The sequence below is a fragment of the Pseudophryne corroboree genome (assembly GCF_028390025.1).
Source record: "Pseudophryne corroboree isolate aPseCor3 chromosome 3 unlocalized genomic scaffold, aPseCor3.hap2 SUPER_3_unloc_1, whole genome shotgun sequence".
In the NCBI taxonomy this organism is placed as follows: Eukaryota; Metazoa; Chordata; class Amphibia; order Anura; family Myobatrachidae; genus Pseudophryne; species Pseudophryne corroboree.
Genome location: NW_026967493.1, coordinates 2,966,346 through 2,982,465, shown reverse-complemented (window position 1 = coordinate 2,982,465; position 16,120 = coordinate 2,966,346). Strand labels below are relative to the sequence as shown.

The 16,120-nt window shown below is 47.4% G+C and overlaps 1 protein-coding gene across 6 annotated transcripts in view; it reads right to left on the bottom strand.

Annotated features, from left to right (window-relative positions):
* LOC134983108 (oocyte zinc finger protein XlCOF6-like) overlaps nt 1–16,120 on the bottom strand; it is a 426,740-nt gene that overhangs the window by 360,618 nt on the left and 50,002 nt on the right. For 2 of the 6 annotated variants that reach the window (XM_063948815.1, XM_063948818.1), the window contains exon 1: nt 9,373–9,530. The exons of 1 other annotated variant lie outside the window; for it this stretch is intronic. The gene's annotated coding sequence lies outside the window, so the exon portion shown is untranslated. Of the gene's footprint in view, nt 1–9,372; nt 9,539–16,120 lie in introns of those variants that run through there. 3 more of the 6 variants (XM_063948819.1, XM_063948816.1, XM_063948817.1) reach the window with 3 other exon arrangements.

Genomic DNA, 16,120 nt, shown 5'->3' with positions numbered 1-16,120 from the left:
GCATCGGAAGCCGCCTCCTTAAGGTACAGAGAAGCCGTGGCAACATATGAGAGACATTGTCTAGCATGATCAGAAACGTCTGAAGGCAGCTCCGCCTCAGCTCCTGAGCCCATGCTTCAACAGCTTCAGCAGCCCAAGTTGCTGAAATGGTTGGCCTATGCACAGCCCCCGTTAGGGTGTAAATCGCTTTTAGACATCACTCCACACGTCTATCTGTCGGTTCCTTCAGAGGTGACGGTAGTTACTGGCAGAGCTGAGGAAACTACCATGCGAGCCACATGAGAATCTACAGGCTGAGGAGTTTCCCAATTTTTACATAGCTCTGCAGAGAGGATAGCGAGCCAACAGTCTCTTATTTGGTGTGAATTTCATTCCTGGATTTTCCCAGGATTCCTGACGTATGTCAGTCAGGTGTTGAGAATGAGGTAAAACTTGTTTAACCACCTTCTTACGTTTAAATCTGTCCGGGTTTTTAGAGACAGCCGCAGGCTCAGGTTCATCAGAGACCTGAAGCCTCAATCAAATCAGGGACATCCACCAGTGACTTCCCTTCCCCATCAGAAGCATCAGAGTCAGTGTCTGTGGGGTCAGTATATGCACCATCCTCCTCAGAGGAGGTGTCCGGGACAGTGGTGGATTGTGAGGACGTAGCTGCCCGTTTAGACGACGTCTTAGGTGGGCGAGAGTGAGACATGTTTAGTCAGCGATTGGTTTAAGTGCTGTAACTGTGTTGAGAGTTGATCCGCCCACGGCGGATTGACAGCAGGGACCATAAATTGCTGCAGTGGCATAGGAGGTCCCACAGGGGGCGTAAGTTTAGTTACCAGCGTATTCAACAATGTGGAGAAGGTAGCCCAAGGTGGGTCATTAGTTGCCCCCAGTGCTACAGACCCACTGGGGGGTAAGGAACCCCCTGAACCTGAACTCTCTGCTGCCATGTTATCCTCAAAAGTGACTGCAGCATCACCACCACACAATGTGGGAGAAGCCCCAGTTCCGTTGTCTCGTGTAGCTGACATAACGATAAGCACAATATCAGGCAACCTAGTACAATCTTAGCAGCGATATACCTTAGCAAGAACTCCCAGTGTTGTGTGACTTTCCTGTCAGCACAAACCGGGAATCCAAGAGACATATAGTGACTATAAATCACAAAGAAAAATACACAGCAAGTATATCTTGTGAAATACCTATATCAGTTAATAAAGCTGACACACTTAGCCTCCCTCAGGTAACAATATATAGGAGTAGAAAGCTGAATGAAATACCCGAGATGGCAGCCACGCAGCAGCTACATGCACACACACATATATAGTCACAAACGTACCATGCACAAATTATACACCATAAAACTGCACTGGACTAGCAAAACAAAGTAATACTCAGTATAGCTATATATGTAAACAGTAGATATAACAAAACACAGTAAACACTGGATGTATATCACAGGGTATTTGTACACCACAACCCTGACCGTATGCACTCTTTCTTAACTAACACTGTCCCTTGACAGGTAGAATACTTAAGTGTCCTGTAAGATGCACATCGCTGGTGAGCAGGCAGCTTTACAGAGGAGGATTTGCCCCAGCAGTCCCAGGAACAGCGCAGCTCCGTGTGATGGCGGCTGACAGGGAGTGAGGGAGAGATATGCAGCTCCAGGGCGGGAACATTTACCCAAATGGCACCATGGGGCTGGGGGAGGGGCTACAGGTCAGGCCTTATCTCCCTGCTGGCTTCCCCACCGTGCCGTATAAAAATGGGTTTTTATAGGAGAAAAAACCCCACCTGTGCCCTGTGTCCCGGTGACTTGTGGAGCGGCTGCCCTTTACAGTGTCCACGCCAGTGCGCGCGGCCAGTCTCCTACGAGTGCCGGATCGCGATAATACCTCCCCATGTACCTGTGGCCACACGATCCCGGAGGGCAGCGGCGAATGTGTGTGACTGACAGGAAAGGCACCGGAGCCTCTGCTGTAGTTACCCGGCAACCAGGGCGCGGGAGTATACAACGCCGCTGGGGGAGTGATGGAGCTGCAGCAGAGGATGTCTATCTGACATTCAGTAAAGCTGCAGCCCTTGAAGTCTTCAAATTTCTTCTTTCTTTTGAAATTAAGCTATAATATGGGCTGCAGGAGCAGCCCCCCTGTTGATTGCCTGCTTACTGCATGGCACCAACTTACAAACTGAGCTTCTGTGCACGGAGGCGGAGTTATAGAGGAGGCGGCGCTGAGCATCTTGGGAACAGTCAAAGCTTTGAGCCTGTTGGTGCCTCGGATCAAGATCCTACTCTACACCCCCAGATGTTATTCCTTGTGGAGCCCAGCAGCTGAAAAAAAATAGGATTTTGGTACCTACCGGTAAATCCTTTTCTCTTAGTCCGTAGAGGATGCTGGGGACTCCAAAAGGACCATGGGGTATAGACGGATCCGCAGGAGCTTGGGCACACTATAAAGACTTAAAACTGGGTGTGAACTGGCTCCTCCCTCTATGCCCCTCCTCCAGACCTCAGTTAGAAAACTGTGCCCAGAAGAGATGGACATTTCGAGGAAAGAATTTATTGTTACAAACACAGTGAGTGTCATACCAGCTCACACCTTCAAACACACCGTAGAATGTGGCATTCAGTAGAATACCAGGCCACGGCATGAACAAACACAGCCACATGCTGAAAAACACGTAACACAAAATGGTGTGTCCACATAAGCGAAATTAAGACCCCGCATGCCATGGCATGAACAACGGTAGCCACCGCCCTACCGAAAAGACACACCACCCGGGTGTAACCAAAAGCAATAACTGCAGACACAGAACGCACTGGGACGGGCGCCCAGCATCCTCTACGGACTAAGAGAAAAGGATTTACCGGTAGGTACCAAAATCCTATTTTCTCATACGTCCTAGAGGATGCTGGGGACTCCAAAAGGACCATGGGGTTTATACCAAAGCTCCAAAACGGGCGGGAGAGTGCGGACTACTCTGCAGCACCGAGTGAGCAAACATAAGGTCCCCAAAACAGGGTATCAAACTTGTAAAGCATAGTAAAAGCGTTTGACCCCGATCAAGAATTCGCTCGGCAATAGCTGAACCGCCGAGACTCCTCAGGCATCCGCCCAAGAAAAAACATCTTTCCAAAGGAAGAAACCTCCACCGACTTCGGTGACGACAAAGCAGTCGCAGAACGAACATGTCAAGGTTCATCACAGATTCAGTCTGTAACTGACTGTATAAACAGTCTCCCAGATCAAGATGGGAACACACCAGACCCACAGGGCCCCTGCTTTTCCAAAGTGAGCCAAACTGATGACCTACCTACTCAAATCCCAGACTAGACCAAGGGAATTTGAACCAGCTAATGCCTAAGTAACCCCCGGCATCAACATAGGCCGACTTCTGTGAAAGCCAGAAACACTATTGGTAGAAGTACCAACCGGGAACTCAATTCCTCTCCATCTACCTGAAAGATCAAACAAGTCTCTTGTGAGCCAAGACCACCACTTCCGACCCCCGCCTTGCGGACGTCAAAGTCAATAGTCTGACCACTTTTCCAAGAGAGACATCGTACAGGAACTTATTAGGTCTTCCTCCACCTCGGCTTGTATGGCTAATCATGCGCTAGCTGAAAGTCCTCCAAAGGAGCCTTCCTGGCTACACACCGAGACACATAATTACTCCAACAATGGTGGAAGCGTTGTGCCGTTAGTTCTTTCGTAGCCTAAATATTTGAAGAACTACATCACTGGAAACCACCTTTCGACTTAAGACATGACCTTCAACTGTCTCGTCGCCAGACGCAGACGCGTTACGTGCTAAAACATGCCACTTAAAGGAAGAGGGCCGTAATTTCTTATGAAAATTGGATCGCCCACCCTCACTGACTAAACATATTTTACGAGGATCATCAGAGCCTCAGATCATCTTACGCTTACCACTGTCAGAAAGGTGAAACGGAGAGGCCACCTAGACCGACTAAAAAACACCCACGGTGTCACGAGGATGTCTACTGTTATAACTTGAGTGTCCCTTAACCTGGAACAATCTCCTCTATGCTTCTCATTGAAGAGAGACGCCAACATGAGCAATTGCGACATTCCCCAAAGACTTGTCACGTCCGGGAAAGCATCTCGAAGATATTTTTTTTTTTTTTTTTGGCTGGATATCGTGTCCGCAGAGGAAATTTATTTCTCTGTCTTCTGCCTCCGGAACGAAGTCTGCTAATATAGCTTTTACCAGACATCCCACTCAACTGCAAACTGTGCATCTTCTGTCAGTTCCGCCTTTTCCTTGTTCCGCACTAGCGGCTTACTTATGCCATTGCTGACAAGTCGTCTGGCAACATTAATACGGACAGAACATGAAGAATATTTCAATAAAACTTACAGCGGACAAGCTTCCCAACTTGTCCACACCCTCTGGAAATACGTCCCTTGGAAAGGACTGCACTCCAGCTTTGGAGATCTGAATGCACGGACACCCGGATCTAAACCTGGATCTCTAACCTTCATTCCTCTAGAAGGAAAGAAACGAGCAAACCGTACAGGAGCAAATTCCTGGCCGTTTTGATTATCGTCCGGTGCATGCGCAGGCGAAACCTGGACCACATTTCTAATGGGTCCCAGGCAACCCGCTCTGGTATTAGACTTACTCACCGCAAAAGGCTTCTTATGCCGCAACTATCTGTCTTATTAATGGAACTTATTGACGAGGTGTCACCTCAAAGACGATTACACTCTGGATCCCCAGACCTTTTTCCACAGGAAAAACACCTAACCCTAACCAGTCAGTATCAACTCTGAAACCCACTTCAGACGTCTGCTTCATTGGTAACACCAGGCCAATCCCTGCGCCAAAGAACAGTCAGGGATAAACCACGACCTGCACCGCGTAAAGGATGCCGGGGATCTTACAAGGACAACCAATGTCCTGAACTTGACGCACCATTTTATGGGGTCGCGTGCTACCTCCCCTTTCATATAGGAAAGGCAAGATCTATTAGATAAAATATCAAGGTGAAACAACCTTAGCTCAGAATGTTCCCCTTTGGCTTCTATAAATAACTCACAGGTGCTAGTCTATTCCTGGACTCACTGAAATTTGATAAACAAGTGGTCACCGGAGCGGGGACCAGTCAGACAGACTCAGCGATAGGTGGTGTAGGAATTGGAGACAGACAACTACATCCACTTCTGCGAACCTAACAAGGCTGCAGAATACTTACCTTTTCACCTTCCACTGTCTTCACAGAGAAAGAAGAAAGAACGGTATCGAACCGGTGAAAACGACAGCATCCCACAAAAGAATGGGTCGCCCACCGTTGTAAAGGAGGCTAATTCACTAATTTAGACTTACCAGCGGATACCGCCGAGATTGACTGAAGAGAGGCCACACCAGCAGCTATATCTCTCTCACCAGCATCTCCCGGAGACCTCTTTCATTTTTCCGGTCACACCACCTGCTGTCCCGTGACAGCCTGCTGTAATGTTATACGGAAACATAAACATAGGCAAGCCTACGCCCCTTGAGTAGGATCAGTCCAGTGGATGCTGACCCCACTATCGCACTCCCCCAAGTGCGTACATTACATATAATGTCAAAACATAGAAATAAACTTTCACTTAGCTGCCAGTGTATGATCCTTTTCTAACGACCCTGCGTCGATCAGGAGTGGACTGCCACCCTTTCCTCTCCGCGTTGTGAAGAGATTAAAATTCCGACTCCTTGAGAGGATCGAAACCAACTCGTCCTGGACAAACTATAACTTAATCAACAGAGCGGTCAGTACATGAGAATAGCATTATCTCAGCATACATGGATATACATAATGTAATACACAATACAACACCCGTATCGTAAAGATACCTATATAAAGTTATATCTACACATATATACGTATAGACGTAACCTATACGCAAGTGGATTACCCAAACCCGTCAGGTCCTTAGTGACAGTAGTGTGTTGTGAAAGTGTATAACCATGTACTGACGTGCCTTCCATGTGAAACTACCAGGAACTTTACGGTCGACAGAAACGGAGTAAATGTCGACAGTATGGACTAGTAAACGGGCCAAAATAATAGTATTCTGGGGCCCCTAAGGTGTCTGAGGAAAGCATACCTCTACCAATGTAAGAAGACATCCGCTACATATTAATATATATATACATAAATATATCTATATATATACAAGCAATATAGGTACCAGGCATTTACAGTCTGTAAAAGTCTTCCCCAGGCATTACTATTGATGCTGATAGGATATCGACGGACTTTCGTGTCCCATCTAACGTGCCTACTTATTTTTAAGTGCACAAAAGCCCCCTGCTTAAACTTAAGTGTTTAAACCAAACACTGGCCCGTGTCGGCGAAAACGCCAGTCATCCCCACAGGCACTGTGGACCAAATCCTCACATCTGTCGACACAATTATTGTGAAAAAGGAAACCAATGACTTTGCCAGTAGTCTGTGACACAACACGGATTATATGTCCATTATTTAACATGATGCTATCTTATATATATATATATATATATATATATATAGCCCTTGTGTCACCCACCTCCATCTTACTATACAGCAAGTTTTTAGGGGGGAATATGAGGGAAATGGCGCTAACTCGTTCCGAGGTCTGAGCTCCTCCCTCTCCCAGGGTTATTTCACCCCATAAGTGAAACCAACCTATACTGGGTCCTTATATTTTACATATATTAAGTCCCAGGGCGCCCCCTTGCTTACCCTGCACCCAAGGAAACCATTGGTGTGTGGGAGCACCGATGTGACGCACGACCGCCTTCATGCCCAGCGGTATCGTGCGCGGCGCAAGGAGCTTCTGGAGGACCGGGCGCTATCTTCCGTCCCGGCGCTTTGTAGCCGGCGTCGGAAGCTGGAGCGCCGTGGGCGGGAGTCTGCTGGCAGGGTCCGGGGCATCGTGCCTCGGCCCCGCTGGGTCTTCTATCACATATAATATTGCCCAGGGCACTCCCCTCCCCAGCGCCCTGCACCCGGAAGCTGGCGGCGGGAAGCTGGAGCGCCGTGCGCGGGAGTCTGCTGGCGGGGTCCGGGGCATCGTGCCTCGGCCCCGCTGGGTCTTTTATCACAGATAATATTGCTATTGCCCAGGGCGCTCCCCTCCCCAGCGCCCTGCACCCGGAAGTTGGCGGCGGGAGGCTGGCGGCGGGAGGGAAGCGGCGCGCCAAGCGCCATGATAAGCTGCCGGGGAATCAGGACCCGGCAGCTCCAGTTTTCAATTTTAAGTAAATGAAACCCAATAAAATGGCCAGGGACCTATATAATTATAATGAGCTGGTCAGGCCCCTCAGCGCCCCGCACTCGGGGAAGCTGGCCAGAGCAGGGGATGAGACTACGCTGACGGGGGTAGGATCTGCAGCGTCCAGGCACCAAAAATCCACTTTTATGTCAGTCCCCTTAAAGAAAAAACCCCAGTAACCTGCTGCCCAGGGCGCTCCCCCCCAAGCGCCCTGCACCCTGAGAGTGCGTTGGTGTGTGGGAGCATGGAGTGTAGCACGACGTGTTACCTCAGTTACTGAAGTCTTCTGCCGTCCCTGAAGTCTTCTGTTTCACATACTCACCCGACTTCTTTCTTCTGGCTTCTGTGAGGGGATGGACGGCGTGGCTCCGGGAACAAGCAGCTAGGCGCACCAAGTGATCGAACCCTCTGCAGCTAATGGTGTGCAGTAGCCGAGAAGCAGAAGCCTTGAAACTCACAGAAGTAGGTCCTGCTTCTCTCCCCTCACTCCCACGCTGCAGGGAGCCTGTAGCCAGCAGGTCTCCCTGAAAATAAAAAACCTAACATAAAGTCTTTTAGAGAAACTCAGGAGAGCTCCCCTAGTGTGTGTCCATTCACTTCTGGGCACAAAGTCTAACTGGAGGAGGGGCATAGAGGGAGGAGCCAGTTCACACCCAGTTTTAAGTCTTTATAGTGTGCCCAAGCTCCTGCGGATCCGTCTATACCCCATGGTCCTTTTGGAGTCCCCAGCATCCTCTAGGACGTATGAGAAAGCTTCTTATTACAGATTTGGTTTTGCCTGCCTGTGCCTCTATATATGAGTGTATACAGGAGGGTATATAGGCAGCTGTAGCCTCTATGTATGTGTATATGTATAGTGACGCCTGTGCCTCTATATATAAGTGTATACAGGAGGGTATATAGCACTATAGTCTCTATGTATGTGTATAGTGACGCCTGTGCCTCTATATATGAGTATACAGGAGGATATATAGGCAGCTGTAGCCTCTATGTATGTGTATATGTATAGATACGCCTGTGCCTCTATATATGAGTGTATACAGGAGGGTATATAGGTAGCTATAGCCTCTATGTATGTGTATATGTATAGATACGCCTGTGCCTCTATATATGAGTGTATACAGGAGGGTATATAAGCAGCTGTAGCCTCTATGTATGTGTATATGTATAGATACGCCTGTGCCTCTATATATGAGTGTATACAGGAGGGTATATAAGCAGCTGTAGCCTCTATGTATGTGTATATGTATAGTGACGCCTGTGCCTCTATATATGAGTGTATACAGGAGGGTATATAAGCAGCTGTAGCCTCTATGTATGTGTATATGTATAGTGACGCCTGTGCCTCTATATATGAGTGTATACAGGAGGGTATATAAGCAGCTGTAGCCTCTATGTATGTGTATATGTATAGTGACGCCTGTGCCTCTATATATGAGTGTATACAGGAGGGTATATAGGTAGCTATAGCCTCTATGTATGTGTATATGTATAGTGACGCCTGTGCCTCTATATATGAGTGTATACAGGAGGGTATATAGGTAGCTATAGCCTCTATGTATGTGTATATGTATAGATACGCCTGTGCCTCTATATATGAGTGTATACAGGAGGGTATATAAGCAGCTGTAGCCTCTATGTATGTGTATACGTATAGATACGCCTGTGCCTCTATATATGAGTGTATACAGGAGGGTATATAGGCAGCTATAGCCTCTATGTATGTGTATATGTATAGATACGCCTGTGCCTCTATATATGAGTGTATACAGGAGGGTATATAAGCAGCTGTAGCCTCTATGTATGTGTATATGTATAGTGACGCCTGTGCCTCTATATATGAGTGTATACAGGAGGGTATATAGGCAGCTATAGCCGCTATGTATGTGTATATGTATAGAGACGTCTGTGCCTCTATATATGAGTGTATACAGGAGGGTATATAGGCAGCTATAGCCGCTATGTATGTGTATATGTATAGTGACGCCTGTGCCTCTATATATGAGTGTATACAGGAGGTATATAGGCAGCTATAGCCTCTATGTATGTGTATAGCTATGTGTGGGCTCCTGCGTGCTGTAAGCAGCTATATAACAATGACTGGCACATTACATACTGATACCCTCTGCCAGCGGCGGATGCTTCTCGTTCCTCTCACCCGCCAGATGTTACACGCCCGACTCTGGAGCTGCTGTGTGACCCCAAACTTCCGGCCTGTGTGTTCCAGCCGTGCCCCGCCCCCTGCGTTCCACAGACAGGAACTGGCTAGCTATTGGCGGTGAGCGCGGATTGGGCGGGGCCAGCAGTAGATGGAGGATATTGCTGTGTCTGTTTCATCTCCTCACTGTTATTGCGCTGCTAGGGGGACCCCGGGGTCACACATGACTGTGCAGCGGCCTCCTGTATTCTGTTACTATAGTGCAGGGGGGAGATGTCTGTGTGATATTATTGTAAAGTTGGAGAATGCTGTTGTGTAATCTTGTAATACAGAGTGTGGTGAAATATTGTTGCCATACAGATGGAGCAGACTGTGGAGGTGTATTATTGTAACTACCATTGTTTTTTCCCCATGTCTTTGTCCCTTCTACACTCCTGTGTACTGTTCTGCTAAGCACGCATGTGCACATCCCCCCCATCACTGCGTGGGTAACTGGGGTAACCTGAGGAAGCGCCAGTTGGGGCATGACACCAGTAGCGATGCCAGAGGACGTGTCCTGCCCAGTAAGTTGTTACTGTCACACATGAATACTCGCTGTGTGTGACTACAGAGACTGGTGGTGACGCCTTTACCAGCGTGCCTGTGTCTGGCTGTATAGTGTAACAGAGCCGCACTGTTCTGTCTCTGTAACCCTGAGCAGTGTGTGTCACCTCTTGGTTCCTGTACGGAAAGTCACTTTAAAAAAAAAAAAAACCTTTATTTTCAAAGGACATTTTTCAAAATACAAAAGTATCATATGGAAACTAAACAGCGGGCGAGTCCTGATCCCCAAAGCAGTAAGGCAAATTATTCGAATAGTAACAACCCTGAAACATCGTTATATTGAACATATACTGTACGTAGAGGAAAGTCAAAGAATAGGAATAGAATGAAAGGATGAAAATGAAAGGGGAGGGGAAGACGTACCAAGCGGGAACACAACATGTGGAAAGAATTGTGGGGGTCATTCCGAGTTCGCTAGCAGATTTCAGTCGCTGCGCAGCGATCAGGCAAAAAAATTGGCACTTCTGCGCATGCGGCGCAATGCGCACGCGCGTAGTACTATTACAACGAACGATGTAGTTTCACACAAGGTCTAGCGAAGCTTTTCAGTCGCACTGCTGGCCGCAGAGTGATTGACAGGAAGAGGGCGTTTCTGGGTGTCAACTGACCGTTTTCAGGGAATGTTCGAAAAAACGCAGGCATGCCAGGAAAAATGTAGGCGTGCCAGGAAAAACGCAGGGCGTGTTTGTGACGTCAAAACAGGAACTGAATAGTCTGAAGTGATCGCAAGCACTGAGTAGGTCTGAAGTGTCAAAGTCGAAAAATATTGCAGTACACACATCACGTACAAACTACACACAAATGGCCTCCGCGCGTGTACTTGTTCTGCCGTGCGTGCGCATTTGCGTATGGTCGCTCCCGCGGTCCTGCGCATTAGCGCGTGGTATGAGTATTTACGGTAGAGTTTGTGAACGCATGGAAGGCTATCAAAACACATTACATATCTAATCCAAATAGTGCACAATGTACACATAGTCTCCCTGCACCACATCAGAAAGTAACAGCAGTTTAAATGGTAACAGAACAAAGGGATTCACCTTTACAGGATAGGAGGGGACAGAACAAGGTTATACGGTGGTGTTTGGTAAACAGCTGAATGGTATTTTAAGGGTAACATTCCGGTGTTGGTTTGAGAAAGATCACATGTTCCTGCGGATAGTTATGTGCAGGAGCAGAATATAGATATAAACTGTATTTACTGTACATTATGTATGCGATGGGAATCCAGAGGAGACCACCCACAAGCAGTTGGAACAGACATCGCCCACCTATTCAAACCGACCTATGACTTCTCCTGTACTGTAAATGACCATACCTGTGTCCAATGGACAAAGAGATTACAGTATCCATTGTGTTATGTTTTGGTTGAATTGTATAAAGAGAGCCTGCAGCAGGCCTGGTCAGACACAAGACTCACAAAGTTATCTATTAGATGACCGAGGGCCGGACCGGGTAGCGCGGCGAATCCAATCACTTATGTACCATTGAATGTAGCCATTATTCTGTTGTATTGTTTATATTGTAACCCCCTTTCAGCAATAATACGCTCTGGTGTTGGAACCCAGTGGTTTAACTACAGACTGGTGTTGTGTCTTTCTTTCCCTGCTAAGGTTTAAAGTGTAATAGCTGCATTGCTGCATAAGGTTTAAAGTGTATTCATTGGGTGTGTACGCGCTGTGTGTACTTTGTACCGTCAGCGCGGCGTTTGTACGGTACAGGACTCTGTACGCTAACAACATAAAAGGTGCGTAGAGTGTGTATTAAGTTTAGCGACCGCAGCGGCTCCATTGTAAAGTGTATTTAAAGTGTGTATAAGGTATAGCTTTTCATTCCTGTATATAAATCAGCATTCTCAGAAGCTGCTCTGAAACTGCACAAAAAAACTTTGTAGCCGCTCTGCTAAGCAAAAATACACTCACAGTGAGAGGCGGCATAGTGTTTGCACGGCTGCTAAAAACTGCTAGCGAGCGAACAACTCGGAATGACCCCCTGTGTTCCCTGCAGAGATAGCAGAGAGAAACGCTACGGGTGCGGCACCAAAGCGTTAAATGTCTTGGAAGTCTTAAAATCAATCCAGGTAAACCACGTTGCAATTAACTCTGTTTTTCAGACAAGGAAAGAATCATCCATAGCCATATAGATATCAAGCCGTTGGCTCCAATCCCAAACTGATGGAGGAACATGAAAGCGCAACACACCAACAACAACCGCAACACACCGATACTCCTGCCCTGTTAGCATTGTTAATGTGTCTGAGTAGTAACGTTTTAGAGCTGGAAATAGGAATGTCAAATCAGACTGCATCCAAAAGTCAAGACCGGAAGGGACAGTTACCCAGAATTTCTGAAGCCAAGGCAATTAGCTTTTTCCAGAATGGAACAGTGCCACCATATGTGAGAGTCCATGTACTCATCTCATTATGGCATCTCCAGCAGAGACGGGACACGGTAGGAACAAATATCATGCAGAATAGAGGTGTGGTATGGAAGGTAGATAGTAACTAGGTCGACAGTGTCTAGGTCGACCACCATTGGTCAACAGTACCTATGTCGACACTGTCTCTAGGTTGACAGGTCAACATGAGTTTTTTATGTGTTTTTTGGTGTCGTTTTCTTCGTAGAGTGACCGGGAACCCCAATTAGTGCACTGCTTCGCTCGCCATGCTTTGGGCAGATTACCATTCCAATCGTAGTCCACGTGGATCGTTGAGTATGAAAAGGTTAAAAAAAAAGATAAAAAATTGTGAAAAACTCATGTCGACCTTTTGACCTGTCGACCTAGGACAAGTCGACCTAGAAACCCTGTCAACCTAGTTACTGTCGACCAATAGTGGTCGACCTAGAGAATGGATCCCGCAGAATAGATGGGTAATGGTACCATCGGGTCAGCACCTTGCGTTGGGCATCTTGAAGCTCTATGCTAGAAGAACAAATATTAAACTCTCTCACAATCCAACTGTATGCCTCTTGGCCTAAAGTCTGTGCCCCACTACTCATGAAATTAGGGGCCGCAGGAAACAGATTCCTTAATAAAATTTGATAAATACCGGAAATTGAGTAGTGGTGGTCTGTTTAGAACATATGGATTCAAAAGGTGTTAGTTTACTTGTAAACATGGGTAGCCCACCAAGGGAAGAGGCAAAAACCCTAATTCAGAGTTGATCTCAGCAGGAAATGTGTTAGCAGTAGGGCAGATATAACATGTGCAGAGAGAGATAGATTTGGGTGGGGTGTGTTCAAACTGAAATCTAAATTGAAGTGTAAAAATAAAGCAGCCAGTATTCTGCACAGAAACAATATAACCCACCCAAATCTAACTTTCTCTGCACATGTAATATCTGCCCCCCCCCCTGCAGTGCACATGGTTTTGCCCAACTGCTAACAAAGTTTCTGCTGCGATCAACTCTGAATTACCCCCAAAGTGCCAAACCTGTAAGTAAACCCTGTAGTCTTTGTCAGTGAGAGAAGTATCAGTACAAAGCTCCTCAAAGGACTTTAATCTATTACCAGAATTTAAAAGACCAGTTCTATATGTCCCTAATGAGACTGCAGTGCATCAGGACTATATGATATATCGCCGATATCTGCTGTGGACAATTTTTTTCTGGAAAGGCCATCCTTTCCCAAAAATCCAATCAACTGATCGAAATGCAAAGGAAACTTGATTATGTAGACAACCGAGGCCACAGAAACAATCTGAGAGCATGGGCTGTTCCGGAAGATGTTCTGCCACAGAGTATTGAGAACGCATTTACTAAGTTTATAAACTTTTGAATGCTGACCCAGACTCTCAGTCTCAATTTCCACAGGGTACATAGGGCCTTATGCCCCAGGGGCAAGCCATCGGAGAGACGTTTTGACATTTGTCATCTACGAGGATGGATTCAAAAGTCCGTGTCCTGAACAGAGGTATTCAGTGCTCCCCAGCCGCGCTCTCTCTTACCTGTGCTGCAGTCTGAGGAGCTGTCCGTCATCTGCTGGTCCGTCTGGCGTCCTGCGCTGTCTGCTGCTGCGCTGTGTCTCCATTACCGGTGCTCCCAGACCTCGTGGTTATTGTCAGTCTCCACTGCCCACTCTACGCTGGCAGTTCCCTCCAAAACCAGTCATGAACGGAACAATGACCGTTCTGATCAGCTGACCGCCCAGAGTCCAATCAGTTCACAGTCATGTGATCATCACCACCGATCAGCAGCAAGCCAGGGGTATGAATCCTGAATCCCAGCACAGGCAAATCGCCAGTGCTTTGTTGTCTATCAACCTGCTCCAGACCATCCTGTTGCATTCAAGACTAATGCATTTTCCATCTCCAGCACTTCCTGGCTGCCCGAGCTATCCAGGTCAGCTGCGCAGCATCGCAGCATATCCAGATCCACTGGTACAGCCAATCCCAGTGATCCTGAAGGGCTGCTCAGTTCATCATTGCAGCATATCCAGATTCACCGGTACAGCCAATCCCAGTGATCCTGAAGGGCTGCTCAGTTCATCATTGCAGCATATCCAGATTTACCAGTACAGCCTATCCCAGCATTCCTGAAGAGCTGCCTTGTTACTCCATTGCAGCATTTCTAATTCGCTGGCACAGCCTATCCTGGCGTTCTTGTAAAGCTGGTTTTGTAATTCCGTTGCAGCATTTCCAGATTCACTGGTTAATCTCATCCCAGTGATCGTGAACCCTCAGTGTTATGAACTTCCCAGCTATTCTAATGCACTGATAACTGATCACCCAGTGTTTCAGTTTCCCATATAGTTGGTACCACATCACCAACTCAATTCACCTGATACAGCATCCAGTCAGGTGTCCCAACTTTGCCAAACTGCCTCGTCTATGAATGAGCAGATCCTATATTAAACAAACAGAGAAAAGAAGATAGCGCAAATAGACTGAAATTAATCCATATTTAATGTTGCTAAAATATGCACATAAACCATACTTTAATCTATACCAATTGGCCAATAAATTTAAAACAGACTTAAAACATTAAAATATATTTCATTTCATAGGATCCTTAACACTCAAGTCCACATATGATTCCACTTGGGTAATACCCTGGTAAATACCAGAGTGGATGTTACAAGTGTCCTTAATGGAGTCAATATAGAAAGTGTCTAAGAATGGCAAAAGACAAGTATTTATATCCACCAATTGCGTTCTATGTAATACTTCATGTATCTATAACATGATCATGGTTACTGTTTCTTTTAAATAAAACATTGAACCTGCCATACTATGTAACAAATGCACTGTTACTCCAAGTGGCTGTAAGTCAATTTATTAAATAGCAGGCTTTAACTCGTAGCACACCGGGAGCGTCTTCATCTGCCGCTCTCTACCTTAATCACTTAGCGGTGTTCAGGGCAGTGATATCTTACCGCTTCCTTGTGTATTTAGATCCACGGCGCTGAGGCTAGACTCACCGCCTGGCGTGTCCAAAAGTGATTGAAGCTGTGGCGCCTGTGTTCACTGCTCAATGCCCAACTGGACCGCTGGCTCCAGACGCGTGGTCGGTGGCCACGGTCCCCACTTTGCAAAGGGGACCAATGGAGGTGGCTCCAGGTCCACGGACCAAACTATCCAATGAAGTGGATGATATTGAAGATCGGTGGCTACCAAATTTGTGGGGAGTGCCTGGATCCTAGAAGCAACCCTGACGCGTTTCTCGACTGTCACACACTGGTCGTTTCTTCAGAGGCATTTCCTTCCCTCTGAAGAAACGACCAGTGTAGTTCCCGGCCAGCGCAGCTTTAGCGTGCTGGCCGGGAGCTACTCGTCGCTCCCCGGCCCGCAGCAGCTGTGTGTGACGTCATGCAGCCGCTGCGGCCCGCCCCCCGCACGGGCAAGCCACGCTTGCATTGGCCGGACCGCTCTCACGAAACGGCGGCCAAATGCCGCCATTACGCCCCCCCCCCCAGCCCAGCGACCGCCTCAGCCTGTCAATCAGGCAGAGGCGATCGTAGCGCAGCGACGGCCTTCAGCCGTCTGGCATGCGCCGGCGCACTGCGGCACCGGCGCATGCTCAGTTCTGACCCGATCGCTGCGCTGCGATAAGCTGCAGCGTGCAATCGGGTCAGAATGACCCCCAATAAACGGAACAACATTGCTAAAA